The sequence below is a fragment of the Scylla paramamosain genome, chromosome 19, assembly GCF_035594125.1.
Source record: "Scylla paramamosain isolate STU-SP2022 chromosome 19, ASM3559412v1, whole genome shotgun sequence".
Taxonomy (NCBI): domain Eukaryota; kingdom Metazoa; phylum Arthropoda; class Malacostraca; order Decapoda; family Portunidae; genus Scylla; species Scylla paramamosain.
The window spans coordinates 9,858,454-9,885,842 of record NC_087169.1 but is presented as its reverse complement, the minus strand read 5'-3'; the positions used below and the strand labels follow the sequence as shown (position 1 = coordinate 9,885,842).

General features: G+C 44.3%; 1 protein-coding gene and 1 long non-coding RNA gene across 2 annotated transcripts in view; one reads left to right on the top strand and one right to left on the bottom strand.

Moving 5' to 3' along the window:
- Positions 1 to 27,389, bottom strand: part of LOC135110059 (glutamate receptor ionotropic, kainate glr-3-like) — a 177,724-nt gene that overhangs the window by 1,605 nt on the left and 148,730 nt on the right. The gene's annotated exons all lie outside the window — the stretch shown is intronic.
- On the top strand, positions 21,112 to 22,002 carry LOC135109620 (uncharacterized). Its single transcript, XR_010272831.1, has 3 exons — positions 21,112 to 21,225; positions 21,371 to 21,486; positions 21,662 to 22,002. It is a non-coding gene; the product is annotated as an uncharacterized LOC135109620 (long non-coding RNA).

Sequence of the window (27,389 nt, the reverse complement as noted above, 5' to 3'; positions counted from 1 at the left end):
TTCCACCCTGTCTAGAAGAGCAGTATGAGTGGAACCCCCCCAGACATGTGAAGCATACTCCATACATGGACGGATAAGGCCCTTGTACAGAGTTAGCAGCTGGGGGGGGGATGAGAAAAACTGGCGGAGACGTCTCAGAACACCTAACTTCATAGAAGCTGTTTTAGCTAGAGATGAGATGTGAAGTTTCCAGTTCAGATTATAAGTAAAGGACAGACCGAGGATGTTCAGTGTAGAAGAGGGGGACAGTTGAGTGTCATTGAAGAAAAGGGAATAGTTGTCTGGAAGGTTGTGTCGAGTTGATAGATGGAGGAATTGAGTTTTTGAGGCATTGAACAATACCAAGTTTGCTCTGCCCCAATCAAAAATTTTAGAAAGATCAGAAGTCAAGCGTTTTGTGGCTTCCCTGCGTGATATGTTTACCTCCTGAAGAGTTGGACGTCTATGAAAAGACGTGGAAAAGTGCAGGGTGGATAGGACAAGAAGTTTGTCTTAGAAGATCATTAATGATCTTCTAAATCTTCGTTGGGAGCGACGTGAGAAGTTTGGCGTCAGGAGTGAGAATTTGGCTGGAAAAACTGAGGTGAAGAAGGCTAGTACAGTGAAATTCCTTTGTCTGGCTTGGGGGAAGACAAGATGGCGGACCCGACAAATGCCAAGTCGAGTGGGGAGCACACTCTGGGTGATGTTGTGGCGATGATACGAGCCCTTCGTGCAGGACAACAGGTTATGAGTTAAGCACAACAGGCTATAAGGCAGGCAATTGCCTTTATTGCAGGCAATAAAGGGAGAAATGGACACTAAGTGTTGGGTTTCATTTATGATTTGTGTGAGCTTCCCCTGGAAAGGCGGATTGGTGGCGGGACCATTTTCTTTGTTACCTAGGACAGGTGTATTTAATAATTACTATATATTTCCTTTGTTCATTTAATATGTTTAGTCTTTGTTTGTAATATGATTTTTTGTAATATAATTTTGATGCCTTTGTACATCCAATTTGAAATGAATATGCAATGCTGGCGTTTGCCACGTCAGGCACTCGCCACGTCACCTGCCAGTGGTGTACTCGGGTCTGCCTCGGGAAAATAAAGGATTCGCTGCTTGTACGCCGGTCTGTTCGTTACTCCTCCGTTTAAGGACGCTTTGTCTTCATCAAGAGAAACTGCCGATGTTGGCCCTGCCTGATAAGCTTTGGGGGCTAACACTAAGTGCGCTGAAGTGAAAACTGAGGTACAGAGTGAAATAAACCAGGTGAAGGCAGAACTGCAGCACAGAGAAATTGTTGCACGCACTTTAAGTGGAGTAGTGGGTCAGCTGGGTGACAGACGGACTACTCTGGAGGCGAGCGGCGCCACAGTCAGTGTCTTTGTGGTGGCTGGGCTCACTGAGGCTGTAAAGCACTTGGAGGACCGAGTGAGCGCTGTGGAACTCAGTGATGGCCAAGTACAGCAAGTCCTGAGGGATCTCGTAAACGTCAAGACCGAGTATGGAGGCGAAGAAGCAGCAGAAGGAAGAGAATGGGATGGTAGGAGTATCTCTACAGGGCTGGGAGACGACCTTGCGATGGCGGGGCAGGTGGCTCAGCCGAGCGTGGACCAGCCAGGTAGGCTGGCATGCTCCCATCCCTCGCTGTCACGGCCCCCTCCTCAGCCCACCTCAACTTCAGTGTTTCCCGTGCCTTCGCTTTACACTCCTCCTCCCTCTCCTCATGGCTACAGGAGCAGCATAGTAAGAGGAGTTTGACGGACGAGTGTTGCTGGAGGCTTACCTCACCCACTTAGAGATGCTGGCTAAAGCACAGGGATGGGACAAACAAGAAAAGGCTGTACAGCTGGCGTCAAGCCTGAAGGGACCAGTGATGGAGGTGCTGAGTCAGCTGGACACCGCTCAGAGCACCTCCTACCTGAGCCTGGTGAGCGTGCTGGAGAGGCGGTACAGCCACCACCACCAAACAGAAGTGTTCCAGGCTCGGTTCCGGGCCAGAGTCAGAGCTCGGAGAGAGACTCTGCAGCAGCTGGCTCATGACTTGGTGCATCAGGTGCGTAAGGCGTATCCAGGGGCTTCTGAGGAGCTGACAGTAATGCTGCAGAGGGACCAGTTCGTGGACGCATTGGAGGACCCTCAGCTGAAGATCTACGTGAAACAGGCACACGTGGGTGACCTGCAGGAGCCCCTGGCACGCATCCTGGAGTTTGAGTCGTTTATCAAGACTAGCCCTGGCAGGTCCTGGGGGGACATGAAGATGGAGCTGCATTTTAGGCACAGTCAAATTAAGAACAGACCCAAGAAGACCTGCACGAGGCAGTTCTGTGGACAGTGCTGGTCATGTACCCAACCGGGTCACAAGCAACAAGACTGCCCAGAGACGCCCACCTCCCCATGGCCACAGTCCCAACCTGCAGAACAAGGAGGGCAGTATGTGTACCAGCCCTGTTGCTGGGAATGTGGCAAGCTAGGTCACCTCTCCCGTTCTTGTCCTGAGAAAGTGCAGAGGGACAACACAGTGGAGGCAGGAAATAGGAACTGGCTGGGTAAGGGGGGGGCTGCAACCAGTTGGTGCTATGCAGAGGCCTGCCTCCCGGTAAGATATCATCAGGTGGCCGCCCACAGCGTGCAGGTGGAGGGTGCAGTCAACAGGAAGGCGTACTGGCTCACAGTGGATACAGCATCAGAGAGAACGTCTTTCAGGCCGGACATGACATCGATGAGTAGCCCTCCTGTGGCAGTGCAGCAACTATGTGGTGTTACTGGACACTGCACGACACTACAAGGACAAGTGGAGGGCAGTATACGGGTTAGTCCAATGGAGCAAGAACTGCCTGTGTATGTGGCAGACACTGATGACCCATGTTTGCTGGATCTGGACTACCTTCTAGAGAGCCGTGCCTGTCTGAACTTTGGAGAGATGCGCATGGAGGTCCAGGGGAAGGAGGTGCCGCTGCTGAAGGCAAATGCCAGCACCCCGGTGGTAGCTGCCAAGACCAATTGTGTGCCACCGAGGATGGAGACTTGGTTGAGTTGCAGACTGAATCATGGAATGGAAAATGAAATGTGTTTGGTGGAGTCCTCACCCCTCTCCCAGTTGCAGAGTGGACTGCTGGTCAGAAAGACACTGGTGATGAGCAAGTACGTGTGCTGGTCGCTAATCTGGGCGATGAGGAGCGGCAGATACCAGTTGGATCTGCGGTGGGGAGCTGCGAGGCTGTGGAGTTGGCATATGAGGCGCCAGGCTCAGGCTTCAAGAAGATGGCAGTTACCCATGGCTTGTCAGCACACCTGGAGGACCTGTGGAACTGGAGAGTAGTGTGCTTAGACAAGAAGCAGGCAGTTCAGCTGGGAAAATTGATACAGAAGTATGCTGATGTCTTCTCATCAGGTGACTTGGACTTGGGGCGCACGAATTTGGTCAAGCATCACATCAACACTGGCAACCACCCTCCCATCAAGCAACCACCCAGGAGAGTTGCCCCTGCCCGGCGTCAGGAAATGGAAAAGGCAGTGGGTGACCTTATTAAACAGAGACTGGTGGAAAAGTCAAGCAGCCTTTGATCATCAGCAGTTGTCCTGGTAAAAAAGGCGGATGGCTCAACAAGGTTCTGTGTGGACTACAGGGCCCTGAACGAGGTGACGGTGAAGGACTCATACCCTTTACCTCATGTCGATGACACCCTCGATGCACTGGCAGAGATGAAGTGATTCTCGATGCTGGACCTGAAGTCAGGTTACTACCAAGTTGAGATGGCTGAAGTGGACAAATAGAAGACAGCCTTTACGTTTGGTAGAGGCCTCTGGCAGTTTCGTGTTGTGAGTCTTGGTCTGTGCAATGCACCCGCCACATATGAGCGTCTCATAGGATGAGTGCTGGAAGGACTGCATTTGGAGACGGGACTTGTCTACCTCGATGATGTTGTGGTCTTTAGCCATATCTTCGAGCAAGAGATAGGAAGGCTGGTGGAAGTCTTTCGCCAGTTTAGGGCACCAAACCTCAAGCTTAGCCCTAAGAAGTGCCTTCTATTCCAGAGGGAGGTACCATTCCTTGGACATATCACAGGTCAAGATGGAGTGAGAGCTGATCCTCAGAAGGTGGCTGCAGTGAAGAAGTGGCAGTTCTGACAAATGTGAAGGAGGTACAGAGCTTCTTGGGATTCTGCTTCTACTACAGGAGATTCGTGAAGGACTTCGCCACTGTTGCAGCACCTCTGAATCGGCTGACTAGGAAAGGTGTGCAGTTCCGATGGGATGAAGAGTGTCAAGCAGCCTTTGAGGAGCTAAAAAGAGCTCAGGTAGATGCAATCGTTTTGCTCTCCCCAGACCCCAGGTTGCCGAACATCCTGAATTGTGATGCAAGTGCTGAGGGAATTGGGGCAGTGCTCTCCCAGGAGAAGGATGGAAGAGAGCATGTGGTGGCATATTAAAGCCAGAAATTCTGTCCACCAGAGAGAAACTACTGCGTCACCAGGAAGGAGTTGTTAGCTGTGGCGAAGAGTTTAGACCACTTCCACCCATACCTGTATGGCGCTCAGTTCACAGTGAGAACTGATCATGAAGCGCTGAGATGGCTCAAGACATTAAAAAATCCTGAAGAGCAGCTAGCTAGATGGATTGGAAAGCTGAAGCAACTCAACTACAGGATGGAGCACCGGTCTGGCAGGGTGCACAACAATGCAGACAGTCTTAGCCATCGATCCTGTGAGCCTGACTGTCAGCACTGCAGCCTTAAGGAAGAGCATGTAGAGAAGTGTCGCCGGACTGTGGTGCAGACAGATATGACAGGCAGCTATGAGCATCTGAAGGAGGCTCAGCGCGACGACCCAGACATTGGCCCCATCCTTAAGTTAATGGAGCAGGACACCAACAAGCCAGCCTGGGAAGAGGTTGCAGCTTTAAGTCTAGCTACCAAGTACTACTGGGCTCAGTCGGAGAGTCTGTGGCTTGGTGGAAGAGTGCTTCTGAAGAAGTGGATGACAGCTGATGGATGTATACGCTTCTGGCAGACACTGGTGCCTAAGAAGTTAAGGGCAAGGTGTTCCGGGAAGCACATGAAGGCGTCACAAGTGGCCACTTGAAGATGCTGAGTTGATTATGGCAGCGTTTCTACTGGATGGGACTGCGGCGTGATGTAGAAGAATGGTGCCGGGTTTGTGACGCCTGCAGCGCCAAGAAAGGCCACAGACGCAAGACACGGGCCCTCATGTAGCTGTACCAGGTTGGGGCATCCATGAAGCATGTTGCAGTGGACATAGCTGGACCAATTCCAGTAACTATGGCAGGGAACTGTTACATCTATGTGGCCATGGATTACTTTACAAAGTGGCCTGAAGCCTACGCACTGCCTAACTATGAAACCACAACTGTTGCTGGTCCTTGTGGAGCAGTTTTACAAACGGTTTGGTGTGCCGGGTGAGCTTCACTCTGATCAAGGACTTGAGTTTGAGTCAGCTGTGTTCCAGGAGTGCTGTCTACTGCTGGGGTCAAGGAAAACCAGGTCAACATCCCTGCACCCCAATCAGACGGCATGGTAGAGAAGTTCAACTGGACGCTGACACAGGAGCTGGCCATGTACTGTGGTGAAGGACAGACCGAGTGGGACCAGAAGCTGCCAGCCTTGTACATGGCCTACCGTTCTGCTGAGCATGAAGCCACAGGGTACACACCAGCCAAGCTGTTGCTGGGCTGAGAGATTCACCTGCCGGTGGATCTGATCACAGATCACCTGCCAAATGAGGAGCTGCCTACAGTGAGCACAGACTATGCTGTGGCTCTGCAGTAGCATCTGGCCGAAGCACACCACCAAGTGAGGCACAACCTGAAGTTTGCCATGGAGTCTATGAAAAGACTGTATGATCGAGGCACCAAGTCCACAGGCTTCGCAGAGGGTGACTTGGTGTGGCTGCATAATCCCCGGAGAAAGAGGGGTCTCTCACCCAAGCTACAGAGCCCATGGGAAGGTCCTTATACAGTGGTGGAGCCAATCTCTGAAGTGACCTACAGAATTACCAGAGGAAGTTGTTGTCTACCCAAGATTGCACGTCAACCATCTGTGGAGGTACTACGGACCAGGGCAGTATACATGGGGCCCTGATGGTGACGTCGGCGAAGACAAAGAGGAGTCTGGTGACGAAAAACTGCAGGAAGATGAAGAGAATGCTCCAGCCCGGACCCATATAATGAGTACTGCCACCCCTCCCGGGCACCTGTATCTTCGCCTCGAGAGACGGAGCCTGCAGGTGTGTTCTGGAAGGCCTACCTGACGAGGGTGGAGGCGACATGACAATAATAATAATAATAATAATAATAATAATATAATAATATGATAATAATAATATAATAATATAATAATAATAATAATAATAATAATAATAATAATATTAAGAAGAAGAAGAAGAAAAATGTTAATGATAATTTTTTGCATTTGTAGTAAAACTGTACTAACTTACAAGTGTTGTATCAATTAATTTCAAAATGGATGAAAGCTATGCATTTTTTCCAACAACCTGTGATTTGTTAGTTTTTGTTATGGAAAAGTATTCGATAGTAGGATATAATTGTAAATATAATTTTCTGTTACTAAATAGTAATTGTATTTGTCAGTTTTTTTTCTATCCTTGTAATTGCAATTCTAATTGTAACTTAATGATGGGACTGGTAATTTTAATTGTAATCGACATGAAGCACATGTAATTACTCCAAGCCTGCCCTGCATTTCTAAAATTACCTATCTTTATAGCTTATTTGCTTAATGGATAATAAAATGCTCGAAATGTTTCAGTGTTTCCAGCAGCTACAGGAGCAGCACTAAGAATATTTAATCAATCAGTCAGTCAGTCTTTATTTTATAATATATATTATATATATATATATATATATATATATATATATATATATATATATATATATATATATATATATATATATATATATATATATATATATATATATATATATGTATATGTATATGTATATATATATATATATATATATATATATATATATATATATATATATATATATATATATATATATATATATATATATATATATATATATATATATATATATATATATATATATATATATATATATATATATATATATATATATATATATATATATATATATATATATATATATATATATATATATATATATATATATATATATATATATATATATATATATATATATATATATATATATATATATATATATATATATGTATATATGTATATATATATATATATATATATATATATATATATATATATATATATATATATATATATATATATATATATATATATATATATATATATATATATAAGGGAGGAACCATTAGGCACCTGCCGAAACGAAAATTACTTCCAATGAGAACTAAAGCACTGGATCAGGGGGTGCTGTGAATTTATCATGAAACCTAGTGTGACCTCACTGAACATTTCCCTTTGTGTCTCACAACACAAGAGGACAGTCACAGCTATTTTCCTTCACACAAAATAACAACCACATAATTACACACATACCCTTCACTCAAAATTCAAAATTATCATGGCGACTCCTACACCAGCCTCAGAGTCCCAATCTGGGAAGGGGACCACAAATGTCTCTAGGTCGGACTGCTCTTCTGGTATCGACCATAAGTATCTTGATACCCCCCTCAACTCTATCTACATTAACTTCTGCAAGATTCGCGGTCATAGATCTAATTTTCAATTTGTAGAACGCTACCTCTCTTCTACTAAACCTGATCTTCTTTTCCGCACTGAAACACAGGCGTCTGAGGCAAATGACAATAACCCCTTTTCTATTCTCTCCTACTTTCACTGGTACCCTCATTTTTCACTGAGAAGGAAGCCGCCACATGGACTAGAGCCGATTCTCCGTGGCCGGTCCCGCCCCATGATACAGGGCCGGCTGATGTTCTGCCTCCCCATGGAGAAGGGGGACCGACAAGGCAGGCCGCAAGAGAAAGAGAAGCCGCGAGGGGCCAGGAGGAGCCTGTCGGGAGCGTGGCAAGCTGGACCACAGGAAGCAACGGTGTAGCCAACTGGGTGGGTCACGAGCGGTGGAGAACGATGACGAGCCGGACCACAGAAAGCGGACGTGCGGTCAACTGCGTGGCCACACGGTGAAGCGGCAAATGTGGCAAAAGCACCAAAAGCGGCAATGTGGCCAGGCACGTATGCCATGCTAGGTGGTGTACAGCGGAGAACCAGGCCACAGGAAGCGGCAATGTGGCCAGGCGCGTGGGACAAGCGTGCCTGAGGAGTGTGACGAGCTGGGCCACCGGAAGCAGCGATGCAGCCAGGTACGTGGGTCGCGCTCGTTGGAGGGTAGCAGTCATGTGTCCTGCAGGACTGGCTGCTGGAGCTGTGGCCAGACAGGACACCACTGGAGAGACTGCCAGGACCGCGAAGTGGTGGTAGAAGCTGGAGACGCGGCCGGGACTGGATAGCGGAGCGGTGCAGCAGCCTAGCAGGTCGCGCAGCTCCACCTGGAGTGAGGTACTGCCTCACAGCAATGTCCACGGGCCATGCGAGCGGCAGGCACGGTGGATGACGTCCCGTTGGCTGGTGGCGGGTACGAGCTGAAAGAAGACGTTCTTGTGGAAGGACGTCGCGCAGTTACGTGGCGTCCTGGAGGTTGCAGAGTGGCTGGGAAGCGTCACTGGCGAGCGTGGCGCTGTGATGGTAAGACGTCGGTGCGTGAGGTGCGATGGAACGTCTGCCTGTTCGTCAGCGCCGCCCTGGAGGGCCCCGTGTCTGATGTGGATGGACCCACTGACGCGAATGGGGCGTCACGGATCTCCGAGTGGAGGAAGAGAAGATACGGGCACGCGGCGTGGCGGTGCCTGCTTCTCGCAGGGACGCTAGGAGAGGAGGGGAGAGTAGGGCAGCAGAGCAGCGGGCCAGGCGGCGGCAGAGATGCAGTGGCAGACGCAAGAAGATGCCTCGCTCGACACCGCCGGTACCCTGTCAGCCAGTTGTAGCGTGCGCGGAGCTCTGAATAGAGGAGTGGAAGACACGATCCTGATCTTCGGAGGCGACGTCCAGGACACGAGTGAAGTCACAGTATAGCAGACGCGAGTGAAGACCAGCCGACTACCGCCGCCACCACATGAAGGAGCCACGCCTTGGGACCAAAGACGAGGCGCTGCTGTGAGGGTGTTTACCTCTGGTAGGAGAAGGATTATGTGTTCTTAGGTAACATGTGATTTGTAATTTGTGACTATGCATTTGTAGTTGCCATGTTCCTGTAATTATGTGTTTAGCTATCTAGCGTACGTGGGTTGAGTGCGTGCATTATAGCCGAGGACGGCTACTTTTCGCGAAGGAGGGCAATGTTACGAACGTGTCCTTGGGGATAGTGTACATATGTGTGCACATGGACGTGTATGAATGCGTGGGCGCCTTATTGGTGCATGTGAGGCTCTCGTTAGCGAAATTTGGCAGGAGAGTTGGTGTGGGTCGCGGTGTTGGGGATGGGGACGCCAGCTCGGAAAGAGTTCTCGCCAGGATTCAGTCCCAAAAAGACGCGTGCTGCTCTTGCTCCCGCCCATGCCTTTTGTTCTGCCCCCGTGGAGGGCAGTGTTGCGCCCTGCGTTCGTCTAAGGACGTTGGAGCCCGTCTGCAAGTGTGCTGTGCGAATGACCGTGATGTCAAGGAACTAGGAAACTGTGCCTGTGACTGTGTAAAGTGCCTGCCTTGAAGAATAGATGTTAGTGCCATGTGAGTCGGTATATCTATCTGCCGGTCTGCCTGTCTGTTGTTGTGGCTGCTGATCGCCATATATATATATATATATATATATATATATATATATATATATATATATATATATATATATATATATATATATATATATATATATATATATATATATATATATATATATATATATATATATATATATATATATATATATATATATATATATATATATATATATATATATATATATATATATATATATATATATATATATATATATATATATATATATATATATATATATATATATATATATATATATATATATATATATATATATATATATATATATATATATATATATATATATATATATATATATATATATATATATATATATATATATATATATATATATATATATATATATATATATATATATATATATATATATATATATATATATATATATATATATATATATATATATATATATATATATATATATATATATATATATATATATATATATATATATATATATATATATATATATATATATATATATATATATATATATATATATATATATATATATATATATATATATATATATATATATATATATATATATATATATATATATATATATATATATATATATATATATATATATATATATATATATATATATATATATATATATATATATATATATATATATATATATATATATATATATATATATATATATATATATATATATATATATATATATATATATATATATATATATATATATATATATATATATATATATATATATATATATATATATATATATATATATATATATATATATATATATATATATATATATATATATATATATATATATATATATATATATATATATATATATATATATATATATATATACGAGTATATATTCGGTCCACAGAGTCATCTATTCCAGGCAGGGGATAGGTGTCAACCTTAGACAGGGAGTTCACCTTTCCTGACACCTGTCAGCCTCCCGGCTTAGCCTGCAAGATGACAGGTGATCTCCATTCACTATAGGTCTGCTTGATAAGACCATTATCCAGCATGTATTTCAACTCCTCCAACAACTGTTCTTTATGGGGATTAACGTGATAAGGAGGCAGCTTGACTGGGGCGGCATCCCCTACATCAATATCATGTTCAACAAGTGCTGTCCTTCCCAAGACACTGCTGAAGACCGGAGGTTATTTTCGCAAACTGCCTAACATCTGCTGCTGGCAGCCAGAATCCAAGTGACTCAATTTTTCTTCAAGGAGCTGGGCACTATTCTGCTCCCAATATTTCATGGGCACAATCAGCCCGGTTACCAGGTTCTTCTCCATTACCTCTCAGAAACAAAACTAAAAGCGCCTCTGCCACGGCTGAAACTAAAGTCTTACTGTCTATTCTTGCAGTAATAAGGCTTCAACATATTGACATGGCAGAGCTGAGTCTGCTTCCACCGATCAGGAGTAGCAGCCACATAATCCAACTCCCCCACTCGCCTCTCCGCTACATAAGGTCCGCTGTAGCGCTCAGTCAGCGGCTGTTCTTGGACCAGGAGCAGTACCAGCACCTCATCCCCTGAGCGAAACTCTGGTACGTGGCCTTCCAGTCATAGTACATCTTGATGTTCCTCTGAACTAACCCAGGTGCAACTAAGCCACCTCGAGAGCTTTCAGCAGACGCTCCCAGATACGCATCACCATTTCCAACAAGGATTCCGGTGGGCTGGACCTGGGGTGGCACCAGGCATTCCAGACCACATCTAAGGGGCCATGCACACAATATCCGTAAATGAGCTGAGAACCTCAGCGATTATGTAGGTGCCTCTTGCACACCAAACATTACATATGAGATTGCCTCATCCCAATCGTTATCATAGTCTAAACAGAAGGTCCTCAACATGATTTTCAAAGTTTGGTGATGCCTCTCCAAGGCCTCTTGTGACCGAGGGCGGTAGTCACTGTAGAGAACGTACCTAATCCCCCATTCAGGTATTGTTTGAGCAAACAATTTCGTGAAATTGAAGTGAAATTGGTCCCTTGGTCTGACTGTACCTCAGAAGGCAGTCCAATATGGGTAAAGAAATTTAATAAGGCCTTAAGTACCACCTTGGAATGGGTGCTCCTGAGAAATATGGCTTCAGGATACCATGTCTTCACATCCCATCACGATTAGAAGGTATTTATAACCTGCTCGAGTAGGTATCAATAAGTATCGAGTAGAGTATAACCTGCTCGAGTAGAGTATCAATAAGAACCCTGGTGAAGGGAGAGGCAACAGCCGGAATTGGGTGGAGAGGTATTTGCTTATCACTTGACAGGTGTGGCAGCATCTAAGTACAGCAGCAACACTACCAGCCATGCTAAGCCACCAGAAATTTCTTCACAGTCTCTCCACTGTATTTTTAATTCCAAGATGCCCTACAATCGGGCCCTCATGTGTCAGTAGCACCAGTGCTTCTCTAAACTTTGAAGGCACTATTACCTGGAGTAACTCTCCTCCGTCCGCCTCTCTCCACTGCCTATACAAAATCTTATTCATCAATACATACTCCTCCTGACCTTCGACCTTTTCACTACCTTCATCCACCCTAGCAAAATATGGGGCCAACTCCCCCTTCCTCTGCTGCTCCTTAGTCAGTTCAGGCTCTACTTCCTTAAGGTCCTTTGGGACTACAGGGTCAGGCAGCAGAGGCAAAAACGACACTGTAGTCCCCCTCCAGCGCCTACAGCGCGAGCGAATTGGAACCACTGGTTTGTCCAGGGGAAGCACCCTTCTCCCCAGATATCTGGCTAACAACCTGTTCAGTTGCAAGTAGGGATGATCCACTGCATGGGCCATCACCTATTTGCTCTAAACACAGCAAGGGAACAGTCTGTTCCCTGCCTCTGGTACACTCCACAAGGGAGGAAACTACCATCTTTGTAGAGCTGAGAGCCTCCCCGCCCTCGGCAGTAACCCCACATACCTGACACCAGGCTGGGGCTCGGATTGAATACCAGCACCCACAGCCTACAAACCAGGCGACAAATACGCTTGAGTGAAACCTCCGGGATGTTCTGCAATGTGAGGTAATCCAGCAAATGAACTGTCCAAACCCAGCTTTAAAGCTTCATCCTCAGTAACACCACTAACAAAGTTGTGTGCTTCCTGTGGTATCTCTGCAGTTGTGCAGTCAGCCCCAGCACAATGATTCAAGGACGAGTCCATTTCTGGCTCGCCTGAACCCTTGCCAGCAGTGGAACAGGCCTCTGGGCACTCTGCCCCCAGTGCGGCATGTACATCCACAATAAGGCGGTGGCCCTGCCTTATTGCAATCGATTCCAGGAGCTACAGAGGGCTTCACCCTAAATGCCATGGAGTGGGTGATAACATTAACTGAGTCAGGCATCCCATCAGCCTTCACATCTGTGACAGTGTTCGCAGATAGAGGTCTGTACCTACACTCTCTCACCTGCCAGGTCACCCTGAAAGGGAATCAACACCAGACACTGGCAGGTCCTCTGCTACAGCCATCCGTGCCTCTATAGTCACTAGTGGACAAGTTAGCCTCTCCCTAGTTGGCAAACTTCTCAACAGCACTGATGCCCCTACACAACACTGCCTTCCCGGAGGCCACATTCTGCCTGGTTATATTCCTGCACAAAGATTGTTGGGCTGACGTATTACATAGCAAAGTGACAGGGTACTCCACCCCAGCAATCACCACAGTGCCCTGGCACAAAAAAGGGGGCGACACCAGTCCAAACCAGGCCTCACATACTCAAGTAGGGTGCTGATGGTTGACACAGAAGCAATCTCTCCTTTCTTCTCCTTAGATAGGCTATACTCAGATCTGAAAGCTTCCTCCTCCTTATCTTGGTTAGGCCAGACCAGTAAAAAGCCACTGCTTTCTGGAGAGGCTTAAAGGCTGAAGCCATAATCAGCTTTGGGCAATTAAATTAGAAGTCTCCCATACCCCTGCAATGGTAATAAGTGGGCTGATTATTGAATTTAGAGGTACTATGCATTGTACTCCCCATCGTCTTCCTTTCTTATCTAGAGGAGGCCTGATGTTATACGAATTCCTTGGCAGAGACTTTTTCTCAAAACCAACACTGTGATGGGGATTTCCTATGGGGCCAACACTACCACCACCTCCCAACCATTTATCTCCATCCCCCTTAACTCCTGCACCCCCTTGGTGAGATACATGACGGTGGGTCAACACATGGTCATCTGCCCATGTAGTTGCCTCCCTTAGGCTTTTGAACCTTTTCTCTCGGAGTAGCGGGACAAACTCTTTCTCGGCCACATTAAAAAATTGCTCCATTATCATGACCTTCTTTAACTCGTGGTAGGAAGTAGCCTGCTCGTTAGCAATCCATTTCTCAAACGTCTCCTCGAGATATCGAGCATATTCAAGGTAAAAGTCACTGTCACTGTAAAAAAAAAAAAAACACTGTCAAGTGTTTTTACTCCTGGAAGAATTCCCCGTGAGCTGTGTTGCCATGTCTCTCCAGGATCAATTATCGGTTTAACCCTTGGTAGAAAAGACAGGCAACCGTCCTACCTCCTCTCTCTCTCTCTCTCTCTCTCTCTCTCTCTCTCTCTCTCTCTCTCTCTCAATATTGTATGATACTATTTGAATAATTTTTCTATAATTTATTTGTTCATGGTAACTGTTTTGCGTAATCTTGATTTGGGGCAGAGCAGATTCGTCGCACCGTCGTCTGTCTCACACTAGTGCCTTTGGCTGTTCTAGCTATTACTCTGGAGGATGCAATGTTAGGACCTCTATTGTCCCTTCTCTTCTAAAAAATATTTATTCTTGTTGTAAATAAGTTATTTCTCCCGGCTGTGAAGAACATGCGAGGACTTGGGAGTTACTTCCATTGTGGGAGTGTCCCTCGAGAGGCTCAGCCACCCCCCTCTCTGACCTGAGTCACCTGACCCTAACGATAAGCACCCCAGGTGCTCGACCTAAATGACAACGCCGCAAAGCCATGTTGTCAAATGTGATATTTATGTAAATCCCATACTATTTATTATCTTAAAACCCAAACCATTCGTTTGATGAGCTAAATAATCCATACTTAATACTTGAATTTCAATAAAAGTATTAAGATAAATTGTGTGATGTGGCAGAGTAGCTAACGGAACGCCTAAACGTTCTTCCAAGAATAAAAAGAGTATAGGCTCTTTTCTTCCCTCCACAAAACTGTAGCTTATAAACCTCGGGCCGTAGCTTATAGGCTCTCAAAATTTTAGTCTTACACTCCTCATAATCCTCTAAATCTTTCACTGAAATCCTGTCATAAACTTCAAGAGCCTTACTTTCAACATATGAGTATTAGCAACAAAGCAAATCCGTCTCTTCTGAGGCCAATCAAACTCTGAGACCTTCTTTTCAAATCTCCTGAACCATTCTGTTACTTGCTTTTCATCAAACTTAAGTATTAACTTCAAACTTCTCACCATCTGGTTCTCTACTGCATCTTCCTTCACTCCTTCTCTTCTCCTCAAACCATGAGGTGAATTACAAGGACTGCCACGTGTAGGCCTGATGACTTCTTGCACCTTACCTTATTTCTTATGTTCTTATGTAACCTCAATCGGAGTCTTCTCCAACTCAAATATTCTATTTTTCTCAGCCTCTTCCCTCTCATACATTTTTGTTTCCTTCGCCGTCTCAAGTAACTTCATTTTCTTCTCATATATTCTTCCCTCCTGCTCCTTCTCGACCTCAAGCCTCCTGGCTTTCCTAGCCTCCTCACCTTCAATCTTCTTTCTTCTACTTCAGCTTCTAACTGAAGCTTTCTCATTTCTCTATCCTTTGCTGCCTCTAATTCAAGTCTCTTAGCTTCTCTAGTCTCTTACCAGCTCCATTCTTCTTATCTCCAATTTAAATATCATCTCCTTAGATATTCCTTCTGCCTGGGAATAACTACCAAGACTGTGGGTAAGTCTTACATTTCCTTCGACACTATTTGTGGAACTATATGTTCTCACACCAAAATGTGTCAAATCTCCCTGTTTAGTATTTTGAATGCCGCTTTCAGTTTGTGTGGGATGGTTTGAAGCAGCCAATCAGAGACTGGGACAAGGTGCTGAGTTCAATCAGAGAGGAGGAAATTGTAAACAAAAGCCAAGGACAAATGAGAGGAAGCAACACAAGCCGGAAAAGCAGTAGGGAGTCAATGAAAGAGCAAGTGTCAAAAATGAATGTCAAAACAGACGAGCAAAGGCGGGAAATGCAAAAAAAAATATTCACCAGACAAAAAATAAGAGAACCAGAGTAAGGCAAATAAACACTAGATACTTAGATAAAAAGCCATAGAGCTGTAGACAGGGCAACAGGCTGGTTGAATGGTGGTGGACGTTGATCACAACAGGTAGGACTAGGACAAAGCACAGTATCATCGGTAGTCGCGTCCACCCAGGCCTCGAAGGTGGACGTGCAACCCTCTGGCACTTCATTATCATCATTTGTACAATTTTATTTTGTTAATATAACGCAGCAGCATTACCACCATATTTCTTTAGTCACCTATACAAAAGTACAAGCAGAATTTACCTAGTACGCAAAAATAGTGGCAGTGGTGGGATGGAATCGATGCTACGAGTCCTCCTGGCCCACGTGTCCTGCCTGCTCATCGCCAGCTACTCCAGGTAACTTCATCGCCTCCGGGTTACCTGCCAAGCCGTCACCGACGCAAACTGCTATGCTACTAAACGTCTATAGTGCTTTCTTCAAGCTGCTTTCCAGACCTCTTTCAAGCTTTTTATGCCAAGCCTGCCCCACCAGCCTGTGCCCTAATGACTCCAAGCCGTCAACGACACCGTCCCTGCTTCAAGTCTGGACTTTTAAGCAATCACCGATGCAACTTGACTGCTTTGCTGCTGATCCCATCACTCCAAGACTTTGGATTTCTCAGCCATCAGTCTTCTGCTGCAAAGTGTGGTGTCTTCTTGTGGGTATCTCTGCACCCACGCAGGTTACACACCCACATTCGATGAAGATCATCGCCATCATGTGTATTATCAGTGCAATGTTACGATTTTTGTAGTGCATTTTTTTATTATTATTTATTTTTTTATTTGACATAGAAACGCTTTGTTTTATGGCTTCTAGTGTTGTCCTAGTTTTTCTTGGCTTTTGATTCACTGTGCTGACGTCACTAATTAGTATGAGTTTTATGTTCAGCCACTGTGCTCTCTTTTCTGACATCTTTGCTATGTGAGTTTTGTGATTCGCCAGTGCGTACCTACTTTTCTGGCGTCTTTATTCTGTGAGCCTTGCAATTGACTAAGGTGCATACATCACGTGTTTTACAAAGATAAGAGCGTATTTATGATGTGAATTATGTGTTTCAATGTGTCTGCATTACTCCATATGATTTGTTCACTGCGAGAACGCCGTGAGATGGGTGGCCAGGCAATAAGAGCGTATTTATGATGTGAATTATGTGTTTCAATGTGTCTGCATTACTCCATATGATTTGTTCACTGCGAGAACGCCGTGAGATGGGTGGCCAGGCAATGTGGCGGGACACTTTGCCTGCCCCTACATTCCATTCTCCGCACCCTTCCCTTGGGAACTGACCCAGCCTCTGGCCGCCTCGGACAATCACGTGGTTGGCCAAGGCTGGTTTTGTCTCCGGTCGCCAGCAACGGCCGTGACCTGAGCTGGCAGACCCAGCAACCACCCCAGCATCATTGATAGTCGCATCCGCCCAGGCCTCGGAGGTAGATGTGCGACTCACTGGCACTTTATCATTATCATTTGTACAGTTTTATTATATTAATATAACGCAGCAGCATTACCACCGTATTTCTTTGATCACCTATACAAAAGTACTAGCAGAATTTACCGAGTACATTGTTTGAGTATTTGAAGAGACGACCATCACACATTTTTCTTACTGTCTGTCTTCCCTTTATTTAACTTTTTTTTCTTTTGAGTTGAGTTGACTCCCTTATCTCGTTTAGTGTTTTCCAGATTTAAATACGACTGGCTTTGTGATGTCTTGTTTTGTACATTATTATTATTATTTTTTTTTTTTTCTGGCCAGAGAATGGATCATTGTTTTCTTGAACTCTGCAGTCTCTTTTTCTCCGGATCTGTCAATTTGTAGGAGATGAGGTCTGTCTTCTGAGCGATTTAAAATGATTTGAAATGAGCTGAACATGGGGATAAGTTTTGGTGTTTATATATTTTCTCTGCAGTTGTGGCAGGGGTGGTGACCTTGTACCTTTCGCTGTGTACAGCCTTGCATGTTTTTGTCTCACTCTAGTCTATAATGTATAGCCTAGTGTGTTGACTCACACCGGTGTCTGGAAATGCCATTGTAACGCTCCTTTTTATTATTTCTGTGTTTCTTTGAGTCTCCCCAATAATTGTTTTCTTTTGTAGCTTGCGGTGAAGAGGAGGATAATAGCGGTAATTAAAGGTTTAGTGATTATATAAAAAATATATTTATAAGGCGTGTATTCGTGGGAGTGATTTAGAAATCTTGAAACATTTGTTATAAATAGTCTTTACTTATTTCAACTGTGGTTTTCTCTAATCAGTGGTAATACGAATAATAGGATTACATCATGTTGCGTCAGCCTACCAGTAACTCATAAGGTGTCATTCCCTAGCTTATAAAATATGTTAGTAATTTAGAATTCAATTATTAACTTCAACTAATGTCCAGCCTATATGCTCACCTTGCTAGCCAATTATTCCTGCATTTTTATTTAAACTCACGGTTCAGTAAAATTATTTGTGAAAGAAGAGAGAGAGAGAGAACTAGCTAAGGTTCCAATAACTTCAGAGGCCTGGGGGTGGGTGTTGAGGGGGAGAGCACAGAATGGCGTCTCCCTTCCCTCTGGCAACAGGTGGGTCTCGTAGCTCTGAAATATTTGATTTTTCTTTTATTTAGAAGTGAATATTACTGTGTTCATGTTTATTATTCATGTCTCTAGTGAAGATATAGTGACTGTACGTGTTCACAGAATGGCGTCTCCCTTCCCTCTGGCAACAGATAAAATAGCCGGTGTTGGTCCCACGTGGAGACAGGCCACAGAGTCTTGGGAAAGTGTTAGCCATGTAATGTTTCTTTAGTCAAATATAGTCTACTGTGAATGTGTTGTGAGCAATATTATTGCCGTAGAGAAGTGATGGATGAAGGCTGTGACGCTATTTAGGGATATAACGGTGCCCAGAATCAATGGTACTCTTGAGGAGTTATAAAACTAATTATTTTCTTGTGTATTCGTAGTGTTAAGTAACGGAGTATAAGTGTATATGCCATACCAGAATTTCAAGTGCTATTTTTATATTTTTCGTTCCTCATAATAAAGCCACACTGTAGGTACTGTGTGATAATTAACCTCTCCCTACCCTCTGGCCATGACGATGAAGGCGAGAACCATTACCAATCAAAAATGTTTTTTTTTTTTTTTTTTGTGTGTGTGTGCGTGCTTCACCTCTTCTCTCTTCCTCTTCTTTTTTCTTCTTCACCGTGAAGATCTTTGCCTCGTCTCATTAGAGCTCTGATCGGACCGGTGAGGAGGAGGGAGGAGGGGGGGAACCGGAGGGGGGGGGTGGCATTACACCATAGCGGTTCACCCCGAAATCCTCTCTTGCCATGATGGCTCACCTGCGGCCATGAGCTGTCATGGTAAGAAAGGATTTCGAGGTGAACTGCTATGGCATGCTCACATCGGTGTCAGGAAATGCCATAGCGGTTCATCCCGAAATCCTCTCTTGCAATGACGACTCACCTGCGGCCGTGAGCTGTCATGGTAAGAGAGGATTTCGGGGTGAACCGCTATGGCATTTCCTGACACCGGTGTGAGCCAACATTTAAAAATTATAGCTATTACGGCAATGAGAAAGAGGCTGAAGACAGTCAGAGCAGAGGGGCTGATGTTAGAGGTGAGGCGTTATGGCATTTGCTGACACCGGTGTGAGCCAACATATCAAAATTACAGTTATCAAGGTCACTGAGACAAGGTCGTTGGGATAAAGTCTTTGGAGAGTGCAATGACCTTGGGGAAGTCCAGGAGGCTCGTTGAGAGGGTTCATGGAGAGAGAGAGAGAGAGAGAGAGAGAGAGAAAATTCTAGTCAAGATCGTTTAGGTGAAGGGACCGGGATTGGGTAACTGATCTCTGGCCGGAGACGGTGGCGGTGAAGGCGGCAGCGGCGGCGGCGGTGTGGGGAGTATTAGTTGCAGCACAACTGCTGCAGCAGGTGTCTGAGAGAGAGAGAGAGAGAGAGAGAGAGAGAGAGAGAGAGAAAGTGGTGCACACCTTACCTCTGTCACTTGCAAATTGAGCGTATATACGCTAAGATATATTTGAACGGGGTTTTGGCCACGTGAGAGGGGGGGGTGGGGACGGGAGGGGATGGGGGGAGTGGACAGGTGTTTATAGCTGACGGTTGCAGTGAGATTATGATGCTGCAATGTTTACTAGAGGGGTAGGAGGATGGAAGCTGGGGGAGGGGGAGGGAGGCTGGGCAGGTGTTTTTTTTTTTTTTTTATGTAGGAAGGACACTGGCCAAGGGCAACAAAAATCTAATAAAAAAATGCCCACTGAAATGCCAGTCCCATACAAGGGTCAAAGCAGTGGTCAAAAATTGATAAATAAGTGTCTTGAAACCTCCCTCTTGAAGGAATTCAAGTCATAGGAAGGTGGAAATACAGAAGCAGGCAGGGAGTTCCAGAGTTTACCAGAGAAAGGGATGAATGATTGAGAATACTGGTTAACTCTTGGGTTAGAGAGGTGGACAGAATAGGGGTGAGAGAAAGAAGAAAGTCTTGTGCAGCGAGGCCGCGGGAGGAGGGGAGGCATGCAGTTAGCAAGATCAGAAGAGCAGTTAGCATGAAAATAGCGGTAGAAGACAGCTAGATATGCAACATTGCGGCGGTGAGAGAGGCTGAAGACAGTCAGTTAGAGGAGAGGAGTTGATGAGACGAAAAGCTTTTGATTCCACCCTGTCTAGAAGAGCAGTATGAGTGGAACCCCCCCAGACATGTTATAGGGATCGGCTGGTCCTCTGGTGAAGATATACTGTAACTGGATTCTTTGTGAGGTGGGGTGGGTTGATGTCACAACGCTTACCAAAGTGGTAGGAAGATGGACTATCGTGTAGATAGTCTGACGTGAAAAACAAGAAAAATGAAAAGTCGTGAATGGTGCAATCATTGTGGTAGGAGAAAAACATGTTTTGGCTTCTACAGCTCGCTCGAGATTCGAACATTATGTGAGTCTTGTGGAGAGTTCGGTGACCATGTGTGTGGGTTTGCACGAAATAGCGGTCCGTATAATCTGTGTGAAGTATGCGGGCGATTGTATCACCCTCTCCCTCCTTGTCTCACTTGTCAGATCAGGAAACACATTCTCATCAGTTATGTGAGCAATGTGGTGTAATGTTTGTTTCTCTGCCACGGCATGAATGTGACACGTCGGCGGTCAGCGAAAGCTCCACATCCCAAGGTGTGCTTTCTTACATTTTTTTTATTTTCTTTTTCGTAAATATATGTTGAACCAAATGTTTATTTAAATAATAATAATAATAATAATAATAATAATAATAATAATAATAATGATTATAATAATAAACCAATCACACATACACCAGCAATCACACAGACGCCGGTGCATGATTGACGGCAAATAGCACAACTCCCGGAATCCCGAATTCATCGCTTCAACCAGTACCCAATGGGATATCCCGTGGCAATGACATTACAGAAGGTATGGAAAGAAAGAAAAAAATAATAAATGCACGAATAAAAAAGAAATTATATATATATATATATATATATATATATATATATATATATATATATATATATATATATATATATATATATATATATATATATATATATAGAAGAAATACGATATAATGAAAAGAATTCTTCCACAGATGAAACACCAGACGACAAACCTTCATCGCCTCAGCCAGGACCCAGTGGCATATCCCGCACAAATGAAACGCCAGGTGTCGATTCTTCCCCTCAACCGGGTCCATTACAAAGGGGAGTGCTACCAGATGCAGTTTCTAGTCCAGCGTCATCTCCACCGGAAAATCCAGAGTTGATGGATGTTACGGAAAATTTTATGAGGTGCTTTATCAGACATTATTCAGTGCCCTCCCATGTCCAGGCTGAACCCATTGCGTTTCTAAACATGTACAGGGATTTCTTTGTAAGGGAGATACGAAATTATTTCATCAGTCACCATCAAAATTTTCCTCCCTCATTGAAAGTGTTTGCTCAGCTATCCCTCACACTAGTTTTCCCTCAAAATTTTCTCCGTGAGTTGGTGAGTTTCTTTTGTGAGTTGGGAGGGACTATCTAAGTTGGAACATTTGAATCGCGTGTTTCTGCATGTTTACACGCTGTATAAAAGCGATGACAGATATCATCTGTCTCTTTCTTGGAAAGGAAACGCCAGGTTTTCCGTCGTTAAAACACATGGCGCTCATCAAAAATGTGGAAAGGTATTACAAGAAACTTACCAGACACGTCTACACGCCCGACCGCCAATTCTGTGTCATATGTTTCAGCAGTGTGCCCCCTACAGTGAACCTGGTCAATCACCAGTGCCAGTGTGACTTTACCCAAAATCTCCTCTTTCCCGAGAAACATGAGAAAGTGGAATTTAAGAACTTTGCATATGTCTATTTGCCATTTCATATATCCTTTTTTCGATTTTGAAACCATGAGTATACCATGAGTATACTATTTCTAAAGCTGAACTCTTTGCTCAAACCTTTGCTAAAAACTCTACCTTGGACGATTCTGGGCTTGTTCCTCCCTCTCCTCCAACCTCTGACTACTTCATGCCACGTATTAAAATTCTTCGCAATGATGTTTTCCATGCCCTCGCTGGCCTAAACCCTCGGAAGGCTTATGAACCTGATGGGGTCCCTCCTATTGTTCTCCGAAACTGTGCCTTCGTGCTTGCACCTTGCCTAGTCAAACTCTTTCAGCTGTGTCTGTCAACATCTACTTTTCCTTCTTGCTGGAAGTTTGCCTACATTCAACCTGTTCCTAAAAAGGGTGACCGTTCTAATCCCTCAAACTACCGTCCTATTGCTTTAATTTCCTGCTTATCTAAAGTTTTTGAATCTATCCTCAACAGGAAGATTCTTAAACATCTATCACTTCACAACCTTCTATCTGATCGCCAGTATGGGTTCCGTCAAGGCCGCTCTACTGGTGACCTTCTGGCTTTCCTTACCGAGTCTTGGTCATCCTCTTTTAGAGATTTTGGTGAAACTTTTGCTATTGCCTTGGACATATCAAAAGCTTTTGATAGAGTCTGGCACAAAGCTTTGATTTCCAAACTACCATCCTACGGTTTCTATCCTTCTCTCTGTAACTTTATCTCAAGTTTCCTTTCTGACCGTTCTATTGCTGCTGTGGTAGACGGTCACTGTTCTTCTCCTAAATCTATTAACAGTGGTGTTCCTCAGGGTTCTGTCTTGTCACCTACTCTCTTCTTATTATTCATTAATGATCTTCTAAACCAAACTTCTTGTCCTATCCACTCCTACGCTGATGATACCACCCTGCACTTTTCCACGTCTTTTCATAGACGTCCAATCCCTCAGGAGGTAAACATATCACGCAGGGAAGCCACAGAACGCCTGACTTCTGATCTCTCTAAAATTTCTGATTGGGGCAGAGCAAACTTGGTATTGTTCAATGCCTCAAAAACTCAATTCCTCCATCTATCAACTCGACACAACCTTCCAGACAACTATCCCTTCTTCTTTAATGACACTCAACTGTCCCCCTCTTCTACACTGAACATCCTCGGTCTGTCCTTTACTTATAATCTGAACTGGAAACTTCACATCTCATCTCTAGCTAAAACAGCATCTATGAAGTTATGTGTTCTGAGACGTCTCCGCCATTTTTTCTCACCCCTCCAGCTGCTAACTCTGTACAAGGGCCTTATCCGTCCATGTATGGAGTATGCTTCACATGTCAGGGGGGGTTCCACTCATACTGCTCTTCTAGACAGGGTGGAATCAAAAGCTTTTCGTCTCATCAACTCCTCTCCTCTAACTGACTGTCTTCAGCCTCTCTCACTGCCGCAATGTTGCATATCTAGCTGTCTTCTACCGCTATTTTCATGCTAACTGCTCTTCTGATCTTGCTAACTGCATGCCTCCCCTCCTTCCGCGACCTCGCTGCACAAGACTTTCTTCTTTTTCTCACCCCTATTCTGTCCACCTCTCTAACGCAAGAGTTAACCAGTATTCTCAATCATTCATCCCTTTCTCTGGTAAACTCTGGAACTCCCTGCCTGCTTCTGTATTTCCACCTTCCTATGACTTGAATTCCTTCAAGAGGGAGGTTTCAAGACACTTATTCATCAATTTTTGACCACTGCTTTGACCCTTTTATGGGACTGGCATTTCAGTGGGCATTTTTTTTATTAGATTTTTGTTGCCCTTGGCCAGTGCCCTTCCTTCATAAAAAAAAGAGAGGGACACTGTAATAGCAGAACAGCACGCCGTAGGATACGCTTACCTCATTGTCGATCGGCAGGGTAACGTGGTGGAAAAGAGTAGCTATCTGGGAGTTAATGCGGTAAATAATTTCATATCTATTCTGTCCGAAGCCTGGTCTCGTATCAAAGACGCGATCGTGTCTTACTTCCTCCATATGACTGACGAGGATCAAGACCGTTTTCAGAGACAGAGACAATGCAGACTTTGTTTTCGTCCCTTTGATGGCAACTTGCCCACAGACATCATGACCACAGTCTGCTTCGGAATAATTGCATAGGTGCTTACTACAGTCGCTGTAATCTCCAGTGTCGTGATATGAGGCAATATCTCATCACCTTGTCCCACAATATTAGTTTTAATGTCGGTGTCACTTTAAAAGAGTTCAATAAACCAAAGGCAAAAGCCAATATTCTTTCCAAATCAAGGACGCAGTTATTCAGAGTGAGGATTGACGACCTGCAATTCCATGATACTTTAAGTGTCATGAGTGATAGTTTTGAAGAAATTAGCAGAAAGTCACTTAGCAGCAGATTGTAACACCAGATATACACATGAAATGGTCAGTTATCTCCCCTAGGAGGTAAGAGACAGTGTGTGCACACAAAAGCAGGTGATGTGTCACGAATACGTTACTAATTTAGGGTGCCTAAAAGAGACGAGATTACCACCTCGCGAGGCTTTTCGCGACTCGCACAAGCAGAGACATATATCGCCAGAAAAGTATCAACATGATCAACGCGTCTGGAAGATGGCATCCTGCCGCACTTTAGGTGATTACGTCAAACTATACTGTGAGATAGACGATGGATTATTAGCTGACACAGATCATCTATACAGGAGCTCTAAGGTCTAGACGTGGCACATTATGTATCATTGTCATTGTATGCTTATGACACCTTTTTAAAGTCGACAGGCGTTCAGCTTGATCCATCCTACAGTGGTAAATTGTTTGTTTCACCTCCTTAAAAGAAACATTCGAGGAGGCTTTGTGACCTGCGTTCGACCCTTCATGAGGACCAACCACGCGGGCAATAGTGAAGCTGGTACATATGTATTTTATTTAGATTTTAATTCATTGTATGTGAGCGTGATGTGCTTGCCCCTGCCCGTGGGGGATATTAAGAGACTCACCTCCCAGGAGATGGATGAATTTTTAGAGGTTGGGATCAGATAGGGACACTGGCTTCATATCGATACCCGCGATATTGCTGAAGATGTTGCTAGGTTTACCGATGAATTTCTCCTATTTCTAACTCACATGAATATCGCAGAAGACATGCTCTCACCTCACAGTCAGAGGTTATTAGAGGAAGAAGGAAGTAAACTTGCCAAGAGAAACCGGAAATTAGTGGCGTCACACCAAGATTTGAAGGACCATTTCATAAGCCTTGAATTAATCCAACTGTTGATGTCTTTGGGACTTGAGATTCAGTGTATCCATGGGATATATAGTTACCACCAGTCGCCATACCTTAAGCCTTTTTATAGAAAAAAAAATGTTAATCAACGTGAACAGGAGACATGTAAAATCAATTTGATATCGAATGCGGTGTATGGACGATCAATGCTTTCGGTGGTTAGGTATGGATTACAGCAAAAATATGTCACCAACAAAAACACCTTCTTGAAATGCGTGGCCGATTTAAAAGTGTATCCTCTGGGTAACCAGAGGGTTATCTGTATGAACGGAAAAAAAAAGAGTATCAAGATTAGACAGCCTAATTACTTGGGTTTTCAAATCTTGGAGTTGACTATGAAAGCCATGTACCCTTTCTGGCTAACTACGGCGATCGAGCTAAACTAGCTTACGAAGACACGGATAGCTTCATTCTCATTTTAGAAATTCATAAAAGTTTAAATGATGAACTGAAACATGGAGCTATAGCTGACTATCTGGACACAAACAATTTCCCACCTGATCATCCTTGCTTTAACGGCGAGAGGAAAGGACAATTAGGCTTTCAAAAGTCGGGAAAAGGGGCTCGACTCATCAAGGAAGTTGCAGTGTTGAAGCCCAAGATGTACTCAGTACTCATGGAAGATGAGTTATATGACACGTTGACACCATTATCAGAGTTCGGAAACTTTACATTTCAGGCGGATCTTCAATTCTGTATGAAACAATGTTTTACGGTGTTGGCGGCAAGCACTCAGGCCGGGCACGCGCCTGGGCCCTGTCGCGCCAGAATCGTATGAGCTGCATGAGAAGGTTTAGGCGTCCCCAACTCCACTGTCCAGCCATACCCACCCGCCCCCCAAACCCCTGGTACGCCAGCTGATACTGTAAGGCTCGTCAGTCAAGCAAGAAATATTGTCCTCCGTGTATTCAAGTACTTCAATAAGGGCAAGAAAGAGCCAGTAGAAGATGTGGTGAAGAAAACCTCTGAGGCAACGAAAGTTTCACAGGCTGTCATCAACAAAATCAGACTCCAGGGCAAGAGGAGTGAAGGAGGAGTTATACAGTCACCACTCCATCGGAATCGGTTGTCACCTGTACTTGGGGGCATTGATGACTTCGACAAGGAAGCAATAAGAAGAGCTGTCTACAGTTCACTTACTGCTACAGAAACTTAAGGAACCACCAGTAAACTTCAAAGGAGGAAAAACAAGCCTACGTACATTGCTGAAGAGTTTGGGATTCCGATATAAAAAACACTGTAGCAGCAGAGTTATATTGATGGCGAGATCAGACATCGTAGCTGCCAGAAACAAATTCCTAAAAGAACTTAATATGAATATGCAGTGAAAACTCAAGGCCAGAGATTTACATAGATGAAACCTGGATAAACCAAAATATCAGCGTTGAACAGTGCTGGACAAACAAGGAGGGCACAATTGGACCGCACACAAAAACCGGTAGAGGTGGCAGGTTCATCATTCTCCATGCAGGAAGTACTGAAGGCTTTGTTCCTGGCGGACTCTTAATGTTCAAGTCCAAGTATGGAAATAAAAGAGATTATCATAACTCAATGAACAGCCATACATTCAGAAAATGGTTTTTGGAGCAACTTATGCCTAATATCCCTCCACGATCATTAATTATCATGGACAACGTTCCCTACCACAACATGCAGCTGAACAAAGCACCTTCAGGAAATTCAAGAAAAGGGGATATCATCAAGTGGCT